The sequence below is a fragment of the Ailuropoda melanoleuca genome, chromosome 10 (genome assembly GCF_002007445.2).
Source record: "Ailuropoda melanoleuca isolate Jingjing chromosome 10, ASM200744v2, whole genome shotgun sequence".
Classification (NCBI taxonomy): Eukaryota; Metazoa; Chordata; class Mammalia; order Carnivora; family Ursidae; genus Ailuropoda; species Ailuropoda melanoleuca.
In genome coordinates, this window is record NC_048227.1 from 28467571 (window position 1) to 28477258 (window position 9688).

The following is a 9688-nucleotide window of genomic DNA, read 5'->3' on the forward strand; positions in this document are numbered from 1 at the left end:
CCCTTAATGGATCAGCGGTCTCTGCCTTTGGAGCAGCAGTGGGCCTGAAGACCATTGCAGAAAACACCACAGTGGCCATGCAGGTTTGCTTTGGCTAATACTATCCTGTAAACCTGGGCTCTGAATCCTGTGATTCCCAGTGCCTTTGGAAGCTGAGGCACTCTGTCATAAGAGGGGGTGCATTGATTCTTTCCCCTCAAAGTTCACTTGTCTGGCAGCCTACCTCTGCAGAGAAATCCCAAAATGAAGATGTAATAATGGGAAAGGGGCTGCCCAGCATCGCTCTCCCCAAAGTCCAGTGAGTATAATGAGCCAGAGGAACCCTCAGACCTGCCCTCGTTCTCTGTTTCTATGTATTTAACACAAAGTCACGAATGTGGACATGCCCATGTCATTCATCGGGAGAACCCGGGGTGGTCATCCCCAGAGAACCTGTCCTGCTATTGGGCTTGTACAAAAGCAGCAAGGTGGGGAAGAAGGAAAATAAGGCAGTGGACAGAGACCCAGCTCCACACCTGCCACTGATGTGCTGGGTAAACTTGGACAGGCCCCTTCCCTTCTCAGAGCCTCTGTTTCTGAGCCAAGAGCCCATCGATACAGTTAGCATTCAAAACCTCAGTAGCCTGGGGCTTCACAATGAAGGGTCGGACAACTCTGTCTGTGCAGGTGGTGGACATCTCAGCAGCTTAGTAGAGAAGCACCTTCGCAGGATGGTGCTGAGTTTCGTTTTGTAGGGAGGTAAAATCTTAGCTGCGTGTGAACTGGGCCATCCTTGGTGACCCTCAACCGAGGATTTCCTGGTGCTGATACTGTACATTGCTAAAGTGACCACAAAATGCCTGGGTTTCTAAAGGAGTTAGAAATCATAGCAAGACTCGGAGTCTTGGTTTATCAGGTAAAGCCAAGCTAATATACTAGTTGACCAGGTTAATACTGCTTCCAAATGGTCTGATTTGCTGTTAGCTAGGTTCTTTGGAATCTTTGGAATCATTTGGCCTAAATGCATGGTAGCATCAGCTAGATCTCTCACTCTGGACCATCCAGCGAGCAAACTTCTGCTTTTATTGGACACTTGAAGGTCAGATTCCAGTTTTGCCATTTTTTTGTCTAGTGGCTTCTTTTCTTTGAAAACAGAAATGTAGGGGCACCTGGGTGGCTCAGTCAGTTAAGCGTTTGCCTTCGGCTCAGGGCATGATCCCAGGGTCCTGGAATCGAGCCCCTCATCGGGCTCCTTGCTCAGTGGGGAGCCTGCTTCTCCCTCTTCTGCTCCCCCTACTTGTGCACTCTTTCTGTCAAATAAATAGATAAAATCTTAAAAAAAAAAAGCAGAAATGTTATAGGACTCACTAAAATTATATAACATGTTTTTGTAGATGTTTACCGACTCATTCTGAATTATGTTAATGTATTCAGTCATATTTCAAAATAAGATTTAAAATGAAAGCTCTCTATGTAATTTCATTGCTTCTTGAATAAAATATACTGAGCATAGTAAATTAAAAGATACGGTTTTTATGATCAGCTTTTTCCATTGGTCAGAAGACCTTGTAAATGTGAACCGGCAATCTTTTGAACACATAATTTTATATTCAATGTGACCCGAGCAGAATTCACATCTGTTCTGAAGAGTTGGACTGTTTTGTGGGGTTGTAACTGAGCCAGTGGAAGGACTGTAACTATTTTGAATATTGTGGTCTGAGATTAAACAGAATGTTTTAAAGCTAGTTACCATTTTTTAATATGCAATTAGTGGCTTCCTCCTCATTTAGCTCATACGCAGGGGCAGACACTAGAAAAGTAATTATTTGCTTTGACTGTTTAGCACATTGTTAATTATCAGATGCATGTATTAATAGGCAAATAAAATCAGAAAGCATACTTTTAATTCTACCATAAATAATATCCTAGGCCAAGTAGTTTTAAGTTCAAACTGGAGAAAAAAGAACTTTATGAATAATGCTCTTTCTAGTGAAAGCCATAACGGCACTTTTCCGTTATACATATTCATCACAATATTTGTTCATCTGCAAATACTTACCGTGTGCCCACTGAGTGCCAGTTAAAGCCCTAGGTGCTGTGGATATGATGGTTGGAAATGAAAGGGCGGCCCTTCCGTGGAGCTTAGAGTCTGGTAAGGGAAGTGCAAAACCAGGGGATGGTGAGGGGCCCTCCTGGTACCACGGCCTTCAGGGAAAGCCCGGGAAATGCAGGACCAAGTCTAGTTAGTTTTGAAACACGTGTTTTCATTCTGCAGATGTCTTTTTGGTTACCTTAGTTTTGTTTTTGTTTTTTTTAATTTTATAAAGCTTCTATATGGGATAAACCACATTATAAATAGCAAGTGGAGATTTGTACAAATATTGAGACCCTTGATTTTCAGTCCTTCACGCTGAAGCACAGGGTGACTGTTCAATCGCCCTGATGTGGAGGCATTGACCCACTGGTACTGTCCTCAGGAACCTTTTGAGTTTTCAGCAGGTCACGTGAGGACTTGACAGATTGGAATGTGGTGATGCAGTTCGAGTACAAGAGTTCCTTTTAGGCCGTAGAATGGTTCATTATTAATGTGCATGTCTGGCCCGTTGATTAAAAATTGCCACAACCAAACAAAACATTGTGGAACAAATTTTTCCCTGGATATAAAGGCTCCTTGAAGAACTCTTTGTGTGTTGACCTCTTCTTAGGCAACTATTATGTGATTTCATTTCAGTTCATGATTCAGCCTCCGGAAGTCCTCCGTTATGTGAAGCGAGGCAAGCCCGAGTTAGCATTATTCCAGTGGATGGTGTATGAGTATCCCACAGCTCCTGTAACAAACTGCTACAAACCTCGTGGCTTAAGACAAACACAGATTTATTCTCCTACAGTCTTGGAGGTCAGAAGTCTGGAGTGGGTGTGCAGGGTTGCCTTCCTTCTAGAAGGTCCGGCTCCCAGAGGCTGCCCACGTTTCTTGGGCCATGGCCTCTTCCTCCCATCTTCAAAGCCAAGAGCATAGCATCTTCTCTCTCCTCTGACCTTTGATTCATCTTCTCATATTCTTTCTATCAAACCTACCCTCCTGCTTCTTTCGTATGAACACCCTTGTGATTATTGGCCCCTGCAGATAACCCAGGATAACCTCTCCATCTCAAGATCTCTAACTTTATCACATATGCAAATTCCCTTTTTACCACGTAAGATAACATAGTCACAGATTCAGGGGACTGGGGTGAGGATATCTTTGGGGGCCGTTTTCAGTCTACCGGAGACGGCATGGGATGCAGTTCAGGGGGTGTATCTGCCAGGACCGGTGCAGCTAGCTCACCCACTCCCTGGAGACGTGAAAAAAGGGTGTCGTTGTTATTTCCCTTTTAACGGATGCTGGAAACTGGCTCAGAGCAGTTACGTACTTTTCCTGGGGTCAGTCAGCTGGTAAGTGGTGGAGTCAGGATCTAACTCAGGTCCAGCTGTTTTCAAACCTCACGTACTTCACACTGCAGCCTCCCGACTCAAAGGGTGGGCCCCCCAGAGCAGCCGTGGAGAGCCCGTTCGAAATGTAGAATTTCTGCAACACCCAGATGTGATGAGACTGAATCAGCATTTTAATGAGATCCCCAGGTGAACATGGGGATAGTCGAGTGTGAGAAGCTCTTGCTAGACAAAAATGTACCAGGCCCTGTGTTTTTTGCATTAGGTACTGTTTTTGTGTGTACACTAGTAGTTTGTGGACATTCCCTTCAACTGGTAAGGATAATGGTGCTTAACAAGGGAACTGTTAATACTTTAGACTTACCATGCTCTAAAGTTAATACTTTAGACTTACCATTCTACTTACCATGCTCAGCTCACACTTACCATGTGCGCTGGGCTTATGGGTTTTATTTTGCTTTCTTTATTTTTTTTTAAAGATTTTATTTATTCATTAGAGAGAGAGAGCGTGCACGAGCAGCGGGGAGAGGCAGAGGGAGAAGCAGACTTTCTGCCAAGCTGGGAGCCCCATGTGGGGCTCAGTCCCAGGGCCTAGAGATTATGACCCGAGCCAAAGGTAGATGCTTAACCATCAGAGCCACCCAAGTGCCCCTTATTTTGCTTTCAAAACAACAGTTTGAACAACTAAACTGGAGTGACCTCTGTCATGCAGAGTCAAAACAGAACTTGTCCAGAATGTTCAAGAAAACAATCACACATGCGTGCTTTTAGGTGGAATGGTTGGGGAGAGCTAGAACTGGTTCTTTGATTTAGGTCAGGGCCATGTGCATAATCCCTCATCTGCTATTCCAAAATCCAAAAAACTCTGAAAGCTAAGTTTCTCTCAAGTTTGAAAACTAACTCAGTTGGCAGCAAAACTGGCCTGAACTGACACAAGGCTATTTATAGTCTCTCTTTATTCCTACTTAGTGAGAATATTCATCTCTTTTGCCAGTGAAATCCTACTGTGTTCCGTAATAGGATGCCGCCTGAGACCCAGCTCCGGGTGTCATTTAATATATGCTCCGAGCCCAGAGCCCAGTACTGCTGTTTTCAAGTTTGAAAAGCTCCAAGTTTCAAAGCAGATCTGGTCCCTCGGGTTTAGGATAAGAACATATGAATCTTTCAGTGTTCATAATTTTGGATTTATGGACGAAGGAGCCCTTCATCACTAGAAGCAGAAGACTTTCCTTCCTCTGATAGAACTTTCTCCTGAGGTAACATATGCATACCAGTGCACAGGAACCACACTTTACTTTCAAAGTTCGAAGGAGAGGGTATGTGTACCAAGGTGATGTTTGCTATAGATAAGTGCAGAATAATCCACTTAGGTGGAAAAGTCTTAGCTTCAGGCAGAAAAGGGCTGGGCATCTGCAGATACGGCTGTCAAGGGCTGGAAAGTAAAGGAATCAGCAGCATGGTGGTTAGGAACTGGGAGATGCTATGGGAATGTGAAGTGGAATTACTAGTAAACAAGTTTGTGGCTTTTTGAAAAGACCCGATGAACCCTGAAATGTCCAATTTCATCCAGTTTGGTAGCCCTTTGCCTTAAATTCGGTGTGAACGGCTGGGCCACTGTCCAGATAGGAGTAGCCATGGCCAAATGACCATCAAGACGCCTTCCCACTTGTTGATTTTTCGTTCTAGGATGAAGGGATAGAATTGGGAAGTGAAGCCATATCAAGCAAAGATGGAGTGCTTTGGTGCCCTGGGCTTCAGGCAAAGAATAAGCCACTTGTCCTTCCAGCAAAGTTCACATAATCCGGGAGGGCTGGTGTTCATTTTCCCCCAGCTTGGTAAGCAACAAACACTGGAACGTAATTGATGATAAGATAAAGATAAGCAAAGCCTCAGAGGAATTGAAAAACAAAGCCAGGATTAAGGCTGTGCGAGGAAAGGACCTTATCTCATCCCTGCAACCTCTACAAGTTCACCTTCCTCTGAGCTTAATTCAAGTTCCTCCAGGGCAGTGGGGAGTGTGCCTATACTGGTGTGTCTTTTCATCCAGTGCCCAACTCTGTTGGGCAGGGGAAAGGTGTTCCCTGAATGCAGGTCCGATGAATCACTCTGTGTTTCCCATGATGTGTAGCGAGTGGCCTGTGGAAGGGAGGCAACCAGCACACATTTCTGGATTCAGTGAACAACTAGTTCACTTATTTACCAGAGCTCTTACTGAGTGCTTGCTTGGTGCCTGGCCGTGTTCTGGGTGCTTGTGCTCCATCAGTGAATAAAACAGACAAAAGTCCTTGCTTGGCCTAGAAGAAAGAAACCTGGACACATGGAGCTGGGACATTGTTTTTTATGTGTCCGTGTGTGTCATCCTGATCTTTTGTAGCAGTCAAACCTCTGGTAGATAGGGATTGATTTTATTATTATTTTATTAGATTTTTAAATTACATAAATAATAAGTCAATATATTCCCTTTGTAAAGATTTAGAATCGACATCTAGAATAAACCATGTGACCTCACCCAGGTCCTTCCCTTGGGGTCACCCCATATGTGAGCAACCGTGTCTCATAAATGTCATTTTTCTGTGCACATTGTCCTGTGACTGACTTTTCCCCCTTCCATGTACCTGGAAAATCCTTTTATGTTGATACACAGAGGTTTATGCCAGGCTTTCAGTAAGTGCATTGCATTCCGCGGATTAGATCTCTTCATCGGTTAACCCTCTCCCCTGGCATAACGAGGAGTGATCATCTCCTCATGTTGGAGCTGATCTAAATAATGCTGCTATCAGACATTCTCGTGTACACCGGTCAGTTTTTCTTGAAGCCGATGGGTTGTCTGGGTTTGGAATGTGCTCTGGTCCGTTTGTTGTGTGGTTCCCGGAGCACATCTCTCAGGGATTGACCCACACTTCCATACTTTCCCTTTTGTGCCAGCAACGACTCAGTCCCTGTTGTACAAGTGAGGAGTGTCTGCACTGCCCACCACACCATAGCTACTCAGAAAGTTTCCATTGAACAGAAGCCCTCTTGTCCCTATCACAGTAGGATTTGTTGCTGGTTTTGGTTTATTTTTTTTATTTTTTTTATTATTTATTTATTTATTTATTTTAAAGATTTTATTTATTTATTTGACAGAGACAGACAGTGAGAGAGGGAACACAAGCAGGGGGAGTGGGAGAGGAAGAAGCAGGCTCCCAGTGGAGGAGCCCGATGCGGGGCTGGATCCCAGAATGCCGGGATCACTCCCTGAGCCAAAGGCAGACGCTTAACGACTGAGCCACCCAGGCGCCCCTGTTTTTTTTTTAAAAAAGCTCAGTTAGGGTGCCTGGGTGGCTCAGTGGTTGAACGTCCGCCTTTAGCTCAGGTCATGATTCCAGGGTCCTGGGATCAAGCCCCACGTTGGGCTCCCTGCTTGGCCTTTCTCTCTCCCTCTGTCTCTCCCCCTGCTCGTGCTTGCACTCAATCTCTCTCTCTCTCAAATAAATAAATACATACATACATAAAATACATAAATAAAAAGCTCAGTTAATGTGAGTTCATTTCCTCACCTGTGTGATTCATTAGCCTTGAGTTTTTTTAAGTGCTTACTCCAGGCTCCAAGAAATGCCAAGATTTGAAGGCACTTTACCATACAGCTTAACCTGCAGAAGCATGAAAGGGGTGACGTGCATGCTGGGCATTGACGTGCCTGGGCTCAGATATCACCCGGCCCTGGGATGGGCAGGGCTGTGAGCCTCAGCTCCCGGCAGCTTGCGAGTGGCTGAATGTTGAGCAGCGGTAACCCGCAGCAGCCAGCCCGCCCCATGGCTCCTTAAATCCTCCACATCCATTAGAAGCCTGTTAAAGCTTCCAGGCAATCAGCAACAATACCTTCCTTCTGCCAAGGCTGATTGAAAGTGGTTTGAACTAATTTACCCAATATTACTAATTAGGGAGCTTGGAGCATTACTTGAAAAGTTGTTTCTGATTAGGTGTGTGATCAGAAGCAGCGTTGTTGGCAGCCGTGATGGTCCCCGCCGCCCCCGCCCCCATCCCCCCAGCACTTGCCACATGGTGTCTTGGCAGAGGGGCTGTCCTCGCTGCTGGCTGTGTCAGCGCTTTGTCCCCAGTCAGGGCATCTTAACCTGCTTTGTGCCTTGGACCCCTTTGGCAGGTTGGCAGACCACCTCTTGGAATAATGTTTTTAAATGTATAAAATGAAATGCATACGATTTCAAAGGAAACCAAGCATATTGAAATAGACTTATCAAAATATTTTTAAATCATTTGATAGGGTAAAATACATACTTCTTTGTTGATCTGTTATACAACACAGCCCAACAGCAGGGCTAATCACTACCGTAATTTCAAAGTGGTGCTGGGCTTAAACAGTATCGTGAGGGATCTACAACAACTGTAATGGGATATGAAAAGTCCTTGTGGTTTTTGTTGGTGACACAGTCACAGGAGCCTTAATAATACCTCGTGATTTTCTGCTTAATAGTAGGAGGAAATGCTAAATAACAGAAGTGAGTGAGATTGTAGTGTTTCCCACGTGGGAGGTGCACAGGTCCCCATGGCCCCAGATGAAGAGCCCTTCTCCATGCGCACGTATGGACGTACTCTCGTTTGCCCTTCGGAGCTGTCCCGTCCTAGTCAACATGTGGATATTATAATTGACCAATGTATAAACTCTACAGTTATTTAGAGGCTGAAAGGCTTCTTAGTTGTGGTGAGGAAAATGTGGATGTTTGATTATTTAGGGAAAAGAAATGGCTGGAGCTGGGTATCAGAAGCTAGTGAGCAATTGCCTTAATTTTGATTAAGGAAAAAACAACAACANGGGAAAAGAAATGGCTGGAGCTGGGTATCAGAAGCTAGTGAGCAATTGCCTTAATTTTGATTAAGGAAAAAAAAACGNTTTGATTAAGGAAAAAACAACAACAACAACAACAACAAAAAAACCCTTTCTGTATTCCTTCTCTCTGGTTTCCAGTGTTTGGATCAAAAACTGATCATTTTTTGGTTCATTTGTTCCATGAAGTGTTTGAGAGGGCTTAAAATAAACAGAAGCACACAATAAAAAATCAAAGTAAGGAATGACCAATCAGGACCAAAGAAAATATAAGTTCATTTATGAAGTCAAGACCCAAGGGAGGGGCCGAAGCAAATAGGCCACTGTGCTTGATAAGATGGTAGATTAGCCAGAGAGAAAAAAGACAGTTGTCAAAGAAACAAAATCAAACCCATCTCCAAGAGGGGTTTGAAAGAAAGTTTTTATGAGGATTTCTTTCTGGGGCACTAAGTAATATAATGTCTGACAGGGGGATGTCTGGAGTCCGGTTTCTTGCCCCTGGTGTGAAGTCAGTGAATAGGCTTCGCCTAGCCACTGAGCCCTGGCAAACTGGGCAGAAGTCAGTGTATTTGCGTGGATGTCTTGGGGAGTGGAGTCGGGAGGTCTGTAGCTTTCATCAGATTCTTCCAGGACTCCATGACGCAAGAGGAGGATAAGGAACTTAGGACCTGAGTGCAACTGCTCTAGACTTCCATCTGAGGACACTTTCCCTAGTGGTCAGCCGAGATCGTAGACACCATCAGGCCCAGGCACCTTTCCCGGTCTGCTCTCAAGCCCACTTCCAACCTCTGCCCCATGCTGGGGGTTTTCCGGGGATGGCGGAGGGATGCTGCAGAAACATGCAGAATTCCCTGGCAAACTGGTATCGTAGAAACAAAACCAGTGTCTTTCTAGCTTGTGCCTAGCTGATTGGAATATTTATATCTTCCCTTTCATTGTTTTTTGCTCTAAACACTCATTTCCTGGAATTGGGACATTTCACCTCTTTGATGGGCCTATTTTCTGCAACTAAATGAAATACTAAAAAGGAACATGATCCCAAAAGAGTTCAATTATCAGGTAATTGGGCAACTGATTAGAATGTGAAATGAAAAAAATAATGAGAGACTGGAAACATGGCACGTTTCAGTGCCAGACTGCTGAGGGGACCTATTTTGTAACCCTCAGTATTTAAAAACTCACCTGCATGTCTGGAACTCTAGATTGTTGAATATTTATATTCAGCTCTAGCTCCTGAATCGTTTATTGGAAAACCGTGTTCTTTTCAATATATATTATTTCGGTTGTATAAAAAATTTACTCTTCCTTCCTTCCTTTATGTATTATTTGGATGAAATACTGCTGCCATAATCCATAAATATTCTTGTGAAGAAATTTTGTACTGATCTGTAAAGTAGCAACTTTAGAAATTTCACGTGGATAGTATACCTTACTTCATCTTTTTTTTTTTTTTTG

The 9688-nt window shown here is 44.1% G+C and overlaps 1 protein-coding gene across 4 annotated transcripts in view; it reads left to right on the plus strand.

Moving 5' to 3' along the window:
* The window catches only part of CPPED1 (calcineurin like phosphoesterase domain containing 1), a 195418-nt gene that overhangs the window by 19642 nt on the left and 166088 nt on the right, over positions 1-9688 (plus strand). The gene's annotated exons all lie outside the window — the stretch shown is intronic.